A 13931-nucleotide genomic window follows, 5' to 3' on the forward strand; every position below is an offset into this window, starting at 1 on the left:
TTTGTACCAGAGGAGAAGAACTCTGGCTTTGTCTAACACTCCAGCTGTGTTTTAAGATCCAAGTCAATGAGTTGACGTGTAAGAAGCATTTACACGTTGTATAACCTGCCGCAAAAGTGTTAGCTATTACTTTAAGAAGTCAGGTTTTAAAGTTACAGTGGGAAAACACAAGGAAATGGGCAGTTCAAATAGGGACAGACATGTGGCAGCTACCATGGCCGTCTTAGTGAGCACCTCTCCACCCCTTTCCTGTCCAGCCTGTGAATTATAGCCAGTCCTTCACTCACATACTAAGTGGCCACTCTGTATCAGGTACCGGACCCTGAAAATATTCAAATGAAGAAGGATATGATCCCATCTTTTCCCCTAGGAAGCTCATTGCCTCCTGGGGAGATAGGTACATTGAAAATTATTATCAAACACCTGTCTTATTTGAACACATAGGACCTCTGTCCTGGTTACCCCTCAAAATGTGTTTTACTCATTATCGACTATTTTAGACTAGAGCATTCACATCTGCAACCTACCGTGCCTAGTTTGCTTCTGTGTGTTACCGCTTACTGATTATTTTACCTGGTACTTTTATCATATTAATTTTACAAAGTTTTACTCTTTCCATTTCCTTTTATTCTTATTTTTTAAAATATTTTCAGAGGGTCTTTGTGTTTGACGAGTTTCAACTTTGTCTCAAAGCAGTAATTTCATCTTACATGGATATCGTGCATACTTTGTGCCCAGTGCTATTCTGAAACTGAATGTACACCGACAGGATCAGCAGTCTATTTGAGCTCTCCTTGTATGTCTCCAAAGCGTGTTCCTAGTTGCACAGAGTTCTTATACTTCTTGCAAATTATAAACCTTTAAATAAAAGCATAAATGTATAAAAATGCACAACTTACGTAAGTGATTAAATCTTCAGAAATACATATAATTCTTATGAAGAATTCTCTGCTCCATATTGCCCGACACAAAAGTGACACATGTACTGTTACATGTTGTAGAAATTCTGAGCTTATTTTGGAAAAGATTACATAAAATATACCAGAAACACATACATTTCTTACAAATGGCCAGGAGCTATTTGTGCCCTGCAAGTATCGATATTTACAAACCGTTGTGGATTTCACAAGACCACTGGCTGGAGCATTCACATGAAAAACCCACCTACCTATCAGTAGTTAGAGAAACATGCCTAGGTCCTCCGGAGCACAACAGAGGCAGGAGGTATGACGGGTATTTGTGGAAAACTGTAGGAATGAACACAACTCAATTAAGAAGGAAAAGGAGGAAGAGTTTTGGAACATTATATTAGTTTCCCAGGGCTGCCATAACAAAATATCACAGACGGAGTGGTTTAAACAACAGAAATTTATTTCTCGTGCCTCTGGAGGCTGGGAGTCCGAGGTTGGGGTGTCTACAAGTTTGGTTTTTCCTGAGGCCTCTTTCCCCTGCTTGGACATGGCTTTCCTCTTGCTGGGTCCTTACATGATGCTTTCTCTGTGTGATACAACCCTGATGTCTCTCTGTGTGTCTGAATTTACTCTTCTTAAAAGGAACCAGTAAGAATGGGTTAGGGCCCACCCATGGCACCTCATTTAACTTCAATTTTATAGCTCTGAAAGTCCTATCTCTAAATGTAGTCTCACTGAGAGTCAGGCTTCAGCATATGAATTTGGGGGGAACAAAATTCAGCCCATCACAAACACCTTTAAAACTTGACTCTGGTATCACTCCCTCTGGAAAGCCTTCCTAGGTTTTCCCAGGTAAGGTTAATTGAAGGCATTCTCATATCACACAGTTTATTCCTCTTTACGACATGTGCTGCACTGTGTTGTAATTATCTTTTCTCCAGGCTGTGCCCATTCCCTCCCCTGACCCTTAGGCTGGGAACTTCTCAGCCGGGAGACTCTCCTCTCTATATTCCCGTCACCCAGCAGTGGGTAGGTGCGGAGAGCCCAGCAGGATTTTAAGATAACTCACCAGTGAAATCAAGATGGAATGTGTCAGGTTTCTCAAAAGAAACCAGCTGAGTATCTTCAAACCAATTGACCAGAATGCTGGAAGGCTTTCAAGGTAAAGGCAAAATTTGACCAACTGTGAGCCCAGATCCAGAACCTAGGCATACAGACATGAGAAGCAGGACTGAGGGGAACTGGCCAGGAATAGAAGCACTAAGACCACGTGCTATGGCAGGAAGAGTCTGAGTGCAGGAACCAGACAGCCTAGATTCAAATTCCAGTTCTGTCACTTATGGGCAAAGCATTCAATTGCTCTGATTTATAGCTGGCTTCACAGTAAAATGGGATAATCTGAACTAATTGGTAGAAGTGTCTGAGTTAAATAAAGAAGCCCGCGTAGGGAGCTCACTATAGGATCTGGTATACAGTGGGTGACTGACAAGTGATAGAAATTTCCACAACTAAACAGTCTCAAACCTTTGAAATGCTGCCTATGGAGTCAGGACGGAGCTCTACAGGTACCTCAAAGACCTGAAAAAACCTGAACTGATTTGGAAACATTTGACCTGCCAGAGGGAGGCCTTCTAGATCCACCGTGGCACAGAGAAATCGTCATAGCATTACTAATGTTGAGGTTTTCCTTTAAAAATTTACATTAAGCCTCCTTGGAGTTCAAATGAAATTCATTCCCATGATAATACTCAGAGCTTAATGCTCATAACATTTCAGAATAAAAAAATCAGTTCTGTGTTTACTTTGTGCTTATTAAACAGAAAAAAGATGAAAGGAGCAAATAGAAGAAAGACAACCAAGATTATTTCCAATTTCTCGAGATATCCCTTCCACCTGGATGCTTTGATAATGGCACAACAGACAGCAAAGTCTGTGGCTACATGAGGCTCAAAAACAAGAGGGAGAAAGTCACTCAGTTCTGTCATCCAGATGTTTCATTTGTATGGTAACAAACAGCTAAAGGATCAGATATCAGAACTGACTTCAGATTTCAATTGCCTCTTAATTTTCATAGTCCTGCTGAATTCAGAGTGGGGAGACCTCAAGAGAGTCATCTGGAACTTGTGTAAATGTCACAACTCCTCATCTCGGTTATTTTTGAGAATGACGGAAGAAGAAATTGTATAACCTGCCACAAGAGCCCATTCTGGTGTTCGACAATGCTCACCTCAGGAAGATGCCTCTTAGAGCTAAGTGTTTGGGCTGGGAAAAAATGCGGGTCATTTGTTTCACCCAAAGGGCAGATAATGTGGAGTCTATTTATAGAACAGTGACTGGGTAACTTTTTGAATAAGAGACAGTATAGGCTACTGTGGCTTTAGAGTCCAAAGAACTGGGTTCAAATGTCAGCGCTGACACTTGCTAGCTGTGCGACCTGAGCTTCATTACTTCACTTATTTGAGCACCATTTTCCCCATTTATAAAATGGAGGCTTGGCCCTGAAGCATGCTGGGTACTCCATGTAAGGAGAAAGTCGTGAATACCCAATTGTGGTATGACAGTAGTACACTGTACTATTTTTAAGTCTGAAATATCCACATATTTGTTGGTGCGCTATTTTAATTTTTAAAACATCTGAAATTCGAGTTATTAATATCTGGAGAGCAAGATCAATGGTTCAATTATTCAAATGATGTGAAAAGACAAGTCTAGACAGCTCCAGGCCTGTGTGAATAGCAATAAGCAACCACATTGTGGTCTTGCAAAGCTCCTATTGAAGGAATAATTATTATTGCACTTCAAAGAAAAGAATTTCTGAAAAGTAGAATATGAATGTGCGAGCACGGAAATGAGTCCAGGTACTCGTGCATCAGATGTAGCAAATATCTATGATGAAAATGCAGAAGACAAAGGCAAATCAAATGTTTTCTTTGGCAGGGGCAGGTCTGGGGTGGGATGTGTAGCTCCTTATCAATGTGAAACCTAGTCTTTGTTGGGGTGGGCATGGGAGAATCAGTTATTCAAACAAGAACTCCTCCTGAGTATCAGGGGTGCCTGGGTGGCTCAGTCAGTTGAACATCCTCTTGATTTCAGGTCAAGTCATGATCTCATGGTTCACAGGATGCAATCCTGAGTCGGGCTCAATGCTCAGCATAAAGCCTGCTTAAGATTCTCTCCCTCTCTTTCTCTCTCTCTGTCCCTCTCCACTGCTGTGCTCTCTCTCTCTCTCTCTCAAATAAAAAAAAAATGAACTCCTTGTAAATAACAAGAAATAAAATTATTTGAAGATGAAATCTGGATTAAAATATTTAGGGTTAGTCCCTAAGTGTTTCCTCACCATTCTTCTGAGTGGTCAGAAAATCACCAGAACGAGCTTTTTTAGCAGCAAGAAAAGCTTGCACAAAAATACATTTGCAACCCAATGATGTCATTGACCCACTTTATTATTTAACTACCACATTTTTAAAAAGCGCAAACAATATTTTTGTTTTCAACTTCCATAACTGATTAGGTTTTCCTGAGTTATATGCTTTTTAGTTTATATTGTAAATATTTATCTTAATGAATTTTTATTCGCCAATAATTTATATTATGGTTAGAATGTTTATCTTTTGTAAATTTACATTTTCCCCATTGTTTGTAACATATTTATATGTTTTTTTTTATTTAAAGTACATTAAATAATTTCGTTTCCTTGAGCTTTCTATTTTATAAATTCTGTGCACTTTGAAAATAAAATATTGATAGTATGTAAAATAAATACTGAAGTAACAGAATTATTATCTTGCTGCAGCATTGTAATCACTAAAATGGAGTTAGCCATACTGAAATTAACATGCTATTGGGCAGGGAAATGTACCAGGACTCAAAGGAGGGGTCAGTAGCCCAAATGAGCAGAAGCAAAGGGGTCCGAGTTTTCTCTCACTTGAGATTGGTACTTTCCCTGCTTGATGTTAGCAGGATAGAGGGCCTTCTGGTAGACCATAAGCCACTATTAGTATCAGGAGATCTGGCAGATTTATTAATCAGGGAAGTGGGATAGTGTGATGTCAGGTACAACAAATATTCCACTGTGGACTTCTGAGGAAATGACCTGCAGGGAGTGGGAGATTATGGTCTGGAAGTGTATTGAAATAGGGAGGCCAGGCACCTAGTCTACCTAAACCGCAGACCTGCTGGAAGAATTATATATTTGGTAATCTCTGAGGACCCCACATTACACACCAGGAATTATTACAAGAAGTGGTTCAGGGTAGTGCTGCATAGCTGTGGAACCCAGAGCAAATCGTTTAACCTCACGTGACTCAATTTTCTCATCTGTACAATGGTGTTAACAACAATGCGCATGTAACTAACACAGTGGTAAAGAGAATGGTGTGATTAATATATGTGAAGGGTTTAGAATAACCCCTAGTCCATGGTAAGAGTTCAGGTTGCTATATGCCTCTCAAGCCAAGTGATTATTAGGATTGTCATTGGAAACCTAAGAACTCAGCATATCCCAAGTGAGAGAGTGGTAAAAAGAGAATTTTAAAAATTACAACATTTAACTTGCATTTTGAAAACAGAAGTTTATAACCATAACCCAAAACATCACTTGAAAATACTAATTTATATAAAATGTAACACTCCTCTAGTATAAAATATTAGCAGGTAAGTTATGAAAAATAAACATTTATTAAAAAACAAAGTAAATCTTCTCTTAATGGTATTTGTGCATAACTTGGTGTGAGTTTAGCATGATCACCACAGAGGGGAGATTTCAGTGTACCCTAGGAGCCTGGAAGCAAAAGGAGGAGGGGTAGGACTTAGCAGAGTGTCTAGGGTGGGATGGGTAGGGGCTTGAATGCCAATAGTGTGCACACTCGTTCACCTAGAGGGAAGTCCCACCCGGAAGGGAGAGACAGAGTAAGGTGGGGGAGGAGCTGAAACAGTGGAGAGAAAAACTGTGAGGGGGTAACAGAAAGGAAAATTAATTCTTTTTTTTTTTTTTTTTTTGGTAATGCTTATTTCTTTTTGAGAGAGAGAGAGAGAGAGAGCAAGCGAGAGAGAGCAGGGGGAAGGCAGAGACAGAGGATCCAAGGCAGGTTCTGCTCTGCACTGACAGCATCCAGCCTAATTCGGGACTCGAACTCAGGAACCGGGAGATCATGACCTCAGCGAAGTTGGACGCTCAACCGACTGAGCCACCCAGGCGCCCCAGGAAAATTAATTCCTAATTACAATAAGCGGAAGCCAGGAAGCAATGTCTGAAATTGACAGCAACAGACATGTGCTCTTTAGAAACATGGAGTTAAATAGCAGAAGCGGCAGGAAAAATGATGAGTTTCGCAGTGCTGGGTCTATGAAACATAGAGGATTGCTATTTTTCAATAGGGGTTGTAGTACTATTTGTTTTAAATGTATTATACGAATAATTTTTTTAAAAATTAAAACAGAATATTTATGAGTAAACAGTAGTTATCATTATGGTCTGTTAGATAAGACTAAAGATATGACCAAAATAGAAAAGGTTAGTCATAACCTTTCCCTAAAGCAGACAACAATTACTCAGTAAAGGTGCCGGGTCTGTATGTTTTACAGTTAAAAATATTGTTGCCAAAACCATGCGTAAAACTGTACCATGTATGCCAGGAATGGAGTTCCCTAACGGACCTCTTTGTCACCTCTGTTGCGGCTGCAACCAAGGAGCAGGATCTAGAGCAGCTGTGTCCTTGTGAGGATCGGGCCAGCCGAGGGGCGTGGGGTGGGGGGAAGTGACACTTTCCTAATACATGGGCTGTCAAATTTGAGCCTGCATCGAAATCACCTGGAGGGCCTGTGAAAACAGGTGGGGTGCTGGGCGCCAACGTCAGAGTTTCTGATTTTGTGGGTCTGTGGCAGAGCCTGAGAATTTGCATTTCTAATGACGTCATGGGTGATGCCGATGCCGCTGGTCCTGGGACCACGCTTGGAGAACCACTGGCCCAATACCAATGAGCAAGTGTGCAGCAAGGGCAGGCTACACAGGACGGGCGGAGGGAGGAAGGCTGATCCTGGAAAGGCATTTGAATAGGCTTTGTGCTGTGAGGGGAGGGACAGAGCGAGGAATCTAGGTGCCCTATATATTTCTAAGGCTGGCATTGTAAAGTCTTTTAATAATCTTTCTAGTGGAGCCCAACACTCCACTTTAAAGAAATGTCTGTTTCTCACAATTCTAATAATATGTGCCCAGAATAGAGCCTACCGATGCAAGTCTGAAAAATAGATTCAATTATCCTTCTCCACTATTGACCTACGCTGTGCCATTAGAAGCAGCGAGAGAGGTTGAGTGAATCACACATACATTTTTCCAGGTATCTAAGAAGAGAGAGAATAGGTACAGAACACAGACCTCATCTGGAAGAGGCTGATGGAGACTATGCTTTCTTTTAAAAATGATTACACCATGTAGCATTTGTCAATACTTTTAATGAACAAATTAATTTGCTTTATCAGCCAAAGCATTCTGTCTCATAAGGATCACTGAGATCAGCATTGCAAATATAAACTTAAGGTGTGCATAGTTGGGACATCCTGGACCAGGGGGCTAATTCAGGCAGTTCAGTCCATGTACAAAGGCAGAGAAAGGGAAGGTAAGGAGTGTCCGGCCTCCTACCAGCTCTTTGAGGGAGGTGGCTAAGAGCCGACAGTCAGACTTTTAGGTCAGGGGGGTATGACCTTGGACAAGTTAACATCTCTGAGCTTTAGTTAACTCATCTGCAAAGTGAAGATAATAGTGGTCCGTACATCACAGTGTTATTTTAAGAGTTCGCATAGTATCTGGCACATGGTGTTGTGCTAAAAGGATATGAACTATAATAATAGATAAAAACAAGCTCTTTGAAGTCAGATTAGGGTTCATATCTTGGCTGTCACTTAGTAGTGATTCCCTTAGGCAAGTTATTGAAACTTTCTAAGGCGTAATTGTGTTAAAATAGGGATAATAATATATAATCTTTCAGGATTAGTCCAAGGATGAAATGAAAGCCAGTATGATAGTATGCATATCCCTTGGCAATATTAAACACTTGGCAAATGAAATTATCACTACATATATGAAATCTTGCTCTTATGAATATTAGTTTTCCTCATCTGTGAAAAGAGAACACACATCAACCCCATCCTCTTCCAGGTTTTGTTTTAGGCTGAAATAAGATAATGGATATGAATGAAATTTCTATTCATTCATGCTCTCATTCAACAAGTATTTGTTGCGTATCTTTTGCGTGCCCAGACTATTCTAAGTGCCAGCAATACACCTGTAAACAAGCGAGGATAAAACTTCTGCCCTCATGGAGCTTGTGTTTCTGCCACTAGAGTGGAGGAGTGAGAGATGAATACACAAATATATAAAGTCAGGTAGTGAAAAGTAGGGAAAAGTAAGGCAAATCATTAGGGAAAAGTAAGGTGAGGTTAAGAGGATCAGGCTGAGGTAGAACAGCTGTGCAATTTTGTAAAAGATGGTCAAGGAAGAAATAGCCAGTAAAGGGCACTTGAACAGAGACCTGAAGGACACAAGGGGTGAATCAGACAGATGTCTGGAGGACAGTCCATGTGGGGTGATAGTCTAATATTCCTGAGATGGGAGCATGTTGGGTATGTTCGAGATGCCGTTAAGGAGCCCAGTTTGGCTGGAGCAGCTAAGGGAGGTGGGGTGAGTTCGCTGTGGATCACATGGGAATTTGTAGGCCATGTGTTAGGGACTCAATTGAATCCCCTCAAATTCTATGTTAAAGCCCCAATACCCACTGTGATGATATTAGGAGATAGGGCCTTTCTGGAAGTAATTAAGGTTAAATAAAGTCGGAAGGGTCAGGCTCCAATCCAATACGACTGGTCTCCGTATAAGAAGAGCTATCTTTGCGTGTACAGAGACAAAGCGCCTTGTGAGGACTAGGGAGAAGGCAGCTATCTCCAAGCCAGGAAGACAGGTCTCACCAGAAACCAAATGAGCTGGCAGCTTGATCTCAGATCTTCTAACCTCCAGAACTGCCAGAAGATAATGGCTATTGTTTAAGCCACCCAGGCTTTTGTTATTTTGCTATGGCAGCCCCAGGACACTAAAGACAACAGCAAAGACTTTTAGAAGGGCAGCCATTAGAAAGCTTTAGGTAAGGATGGGATGTTCAAAAGGACACTTTTGCTTTGGTGTGTTAAATACGGGAGCAAGGCTGAAAGCTAAGAAATGAGGTAGGAGATTATTACACTAATCCAGGAAAATGATGGTAGCTGCTCAGACCAGCGTGGTAGCCGTAGAGAGTGGTGAGAGGGGGCTGAATTCTGAATGTAGGTCGGAGGTTGAGTCAGCACAGCATGCTTGTGGATGGCAGGTGGAGTAGGAAAGAAAGGAACTATGTGTTGAGTACTGTGCTAGTAACTGGGGAAACAAAGTGTCGAGTACTGTGATGGTAACTGGGAAACGATGAAAAAGATCCACCAGCATGCATTTTCAACACAGTGTGATAGGGTGATGACAGAGACGTGCACAGGGAGTCTTGGAATCCCTGGAGAGGGGGGCCTAAATCATCTCACTGGAAAAGGAGAAGCTTCCCAAAGGAGGTGCCATCAGGTATGGGTTTGAGGCAAAGGGTTGGTATATGCAGGGTATGTGCAGGGGTGATTGAAGTCACAGGGCCAGCATGAGCAACAGCACAGAGAGGAAAGGACAGGTTGGTGGGCGTTAGGACAGTAGACAAGTCAGGGGGTTGGGGCTACCAGGAGATGCAAGGGTGATCAACTTATGACTCTGGGACTTCAAATCCCTAGGCCTTCAAATTCCTTCTTGTGGAATGAGGGGTTAACTACCATGCAGAGAGGAAGGGTGTGAGGGGTTACTGAGTGGCTTTAACAGAGGAAGTGTGTGCAAATTAGTAATTGGGGTCAGAGTCATTTTAAGGAAATAACCCCAAAGAGGGGGAAATCACTGTCTATGAAGGAATCTTCATGTATTATTGACAAAGCAAAATATTTCAAGGAAACCAACCTTTAGCAATATGGAAATGACCAAATGAATTATGGTGGATCTACCTAATAGTCCATTCACTCAGTGGAATATTACTCAGTCATTTAAAGTGATTGATATGAACAGTACCTAGCACCATAAAAAATGCTTATGATATGAGTGAAATAAGCCAGGCTTTATATTTATATGTATAATCTGATAACATATAAAAAAATATATAAACATATAACATATATAAAATATGTCTATATAAAGACTCAAAGGAACATACCCAAATGATGGATCATGGGTTTTGTTTGTTTTTTCTCTAATTTATTAACATCATGTAATATGTTTAGTTTTAAAGTTGAAATTAATGATAAAAAATCAAAAAGTTGCTTACAAAAGCATATTTTTGTTATTTTTAATTAGTGAAAACAATATATCACGTATGATAACTTTATCAGAGTTGCATGAGGAGATAAAAATCAGTATTTATATTATTTTCTTCTTATGAAGTACAGGTTTTCAGCAGTCCTGGGTAAGGAGTGTCAGGTCACAAGACTGGGGCCCACTGAGAAGGCACATTCTCTGAGAGAGTGAGCCAGCCCCACTCTTCTCCAGATTCTGGCTCACAAACGATTCCTTTCTTGGTGCTCTCACTTTAGATCTGGCCCAAATACTGTTCTCATTACAACTCAGCTAAGTTTTGACCTGATCTCAGTAATCTGCCATGTTGGAGGGAGGGGGCAACCGTTCAGCATTATCTCCCATTTTCTAATCCATAGGGATTAAAGATACAGCTCATGCTCTGGAAGGATCTGCCTAATAACTGAGGAAGACACCAAAGAAGGTAGGGAATGAGCCTCTGGGAAGGGCCAGAAGAATAGGTAGGAATTCACCACATTAGGTAAAGGCAGGATAGGGTATTACAGGTAGAAGCAAATAAGTGTGTGTGTGCACGCACACACACACTGAAAGGTGGGAATGGCAGAGAAGATTCTACAGATGAGTTTGGGAAGTTAGGACAGGGCCGGATTATGAAGACCTCTGAAGTCTCCATTAAGACACTTTGCCAATTCCACTAGGCAAAGGGGAGCCACTGACACATTTTCAGCAGAGGAGTAGCCTTTTTATATCTGTAATTAGCAGGATAAAGGACAGAGCAGTGTTTGGAAGGAGCGAGACTAAAGGTTGAGCACTTATGAGGCTCAGAGGACAACGTGACCTTGGACAAAGGTAATGGCAGCTGGGATTCACTCTTTCATTGAACGAATACCTTTTGAGCATCTGCTATGAGCCACACATTCTGCTTTGCTAAGCACTGGGGATATACTGCAAAAGGGGAGACAGACAAGGTCCCTGCCCTCAGGGAGCTTGTAGTATAATGCGCTGGAGAGAGAAGGAAATGTTTCAGTATCTTTCAGAGGCAGAATCCACAGGTCCTTTTAACACACTCTTCAGTGCTTAAAGGACAAACTCCACGAAGTCCAGCAGAAGTCACAATAGATAGGCTATCATTCCAAAGCCTACAACATTCATTCTCTTAATTGCAGCTAAAAGAAAGTTCCCACAAATACACTGGAAAAGACAGGCATTATGGGTATGGGCTTTCTCCCTGGCATGTGAAGTCTGAAGCTCGGGGTTTGAATAGTTCCATCAGGGGCCACAGTGGATAGAGTCCACAGAAGCATGACAAGGGACGGCGCAGAGGCTCATGCGCAGAAGGACAAGAATGGAGAAGCAAATCACATGAGTTGCAGGCTCAGCTCTGCGTAGCATTTGTTATGGGATTGAGCAGAAGTTACTACCTCGCTTGCAGACTCTAGTGCCTTGTCTGTCAGCAAGGAAACTAAAGCAGATAATCTCTGAGATCCCTTCTACTCCTAGAATGTCCTGATCCCATTTTTGCTTCCTAAAGTTTCTGAATGAACGAGTGTATCTCCAGGGATATAATACACTCTTATTCACAATTGGTATTTAAATTTATTACACCAACTTAGAGTTCTATAACCATGTGTACTTTACCGAGTACTTTCACATGCACAGTACCACTTTCTCTTCCCAGTCACCTCCGACTCCCATTTTTATAGGCCAGGGGATTTGCAGCTACATGAGCAAGAGAGGGAGGAGATACAAGACACTGAGTCCACACAGACAAATGGTGAAGTGTACGTTAAGTCAGCCTTTTAGTGCCAAAGTGGTTCTTTTATCCACTTCAAAAGCTCAACGCATTAACCCGACAGCTTATTCTCCTGTTCTAATCAATCTATGTTTAGGATTTAACAACTCAAACAGGATATTAGGTAAGTCAAATAGGTTCAGCACCAAGAACTCACTAAAAGGAAGAATGACTACATTTTATTGAACCTAATTTGTAAGCCATCTGGAAGCATTACCTTCAGTGGGACGTCCAGAACTAGTGTCCCTAGTGAAGAGACACTGATAAATAAAGACACCAGCATTTCAGTAACATTAAATCCACGTGTTAAACACAGAAAGGTGAAAAATCTAGGGGCACACAAGCTCTAGATGGTCTTTTTATTTCCCCTGGTAATGTTCCCAGGAAGATACATGCTTGGCCTCAAGAAAATTACCTGTCAAATAAAATTCCTACAGAAATTTCCTTTGAAAGAATCATCGTGCAGCAAATGGAGACACTCTCACAATATTTGGTGCCTAGGTAGGTTAGTGCTGGTGGTTTGCATTCAAACTTACTTCTGGCATTAGTGAGTTCCACAAAACTCTTAATTTGAGTCTTAATTTTCTCATGAAAATTTTCTAGACATGAAAATAATTTCCTCTTAAGGCTGCTACAGGAGCAAAACTAGCAAAATGAGGCAGGAGGGTAGAGGTGGGGTAGGTGGGTGGGGTTAGTTCACAGCAGAAAAGCCAGACAGCAGAGTTTTCTGCTTTATCCAAGACTTGGTCTCATCCCCTTTCCCAACATTCTGACATTCTTACACTTGATTTTGGCCACGTTCTAGCTTCTCCATGGGTGTATCCCAAAGTTTAGTGGTTTAACTCTCTCCCAGTTTCCTCTCTGTGAGGTTCAGTCCATTCTGGATGATCTCTGAATAATACATGTGTCAGGCACATTTGTCTACAATCTGTTCAGAACAGATCTTCCAAAAGGCTGTTTGTACCCAAATGTTCTCCTCTACCTTATCATTATCTATCATCCCTCTTTCTCTCCCTCCTCTCTAAGAAATCTTTAGGGAACATCTACTCAATTGTGGGATCTGAGGCTTAGGGGGATAGTGGGCAGATCACAGATTTCAGTCAGACAGGTCTAGTTTCAAGTCTTAGCGTAGCAATTTACCAGCTGCAGGACTTTGACTAAATTGTTTCACTTCTCTGATCCTCTTGACATTTACCTATAAATGGGGGTAACAATAGCTTCCTTACATGTCTGGGTTGGGGTTTATCATCATTAGCATATGGGGGTTCTCAGTGATTCTTTTTTTAATACCTAGAGTTAGATGTTAGAAATAGATTCAGGAAAAAAAAACGCAAAAAAACCATAGACCTGGTCCCATAGGACATTAAGAGTGAGAGAAGAATGCAATAAACCATGCTAGTTGATTTAATAAAGAATTTCACCGCTCCCCAAAGGATACAGACATGTTCACACAGGATTGATGCTGGTCTTCCTCACCCATAGGAAACTGATTCTCTGACCCTTAGGTGTCTACTGTCCTAAGCAGGGGGGTCTGAGTTGACCAGATGCCCTAGCGGACCTCATTATGCTTTATTGTGCCACTCTGAAATAACAAGATCCCCTTCCACAGGCCTCCCTTGATTCCAGTTCTTTGCTTAGCCCTCTTGGTCTGGGCTTATTATACATCCACTCCCTCCCTCAAGCCCCGTTCTTCCCTTATCAACCCTCGGTGTCTTCTGGTTCAAATTCATTTTCTCCCCAACACTAAAAATAAGAATCCTCATGTTACAACTCCATCCGTTGCCTGGAGATAACATTCAGCTCCTCATATGCAGGCAGACCTCCTCCAGCTGTGCCAATTTAATCCTGTTCTGTTGCTTCATTCGTTTTGAATAGG

At 41.4% G+C, this 13931-nt stretch overlaps 1 long non-coding RNA gene across 1 annotated transcript in view; it reads right to left on the reverse strand.

Moving 5' to 3' along the window:
* Positions 1-1165: 1165 nt before the first annotated feature.
* Positions 1166-13931, reverse strand: part of LOC122227265 — a 91324-nt gene continuing 78558 nt past the window's right edge. The window contains exon 3 of the long non-coding RNA XR_006205946.1: positions 1166-1247. This is a non-coding gene — a long non-coding RNA (uncharacterized LOC122227265). The remainder of the gene's footprint in view (positions 1248-13931) is intronic.

Source organism: Panthera leo, chromosome C1, assembly GCF_018350215.1.
Source record: "Panthera leo isolate Ple1 chromosome C1, P.leo_Ple1_pat1.1, whole genome shotgun sequence".
Classification (NCBI taxonomy): Eukaryota; Metazoa; Chordata; class Mammalia; order Carnivora; family Felidae; genus Panthera; species Panthera leo.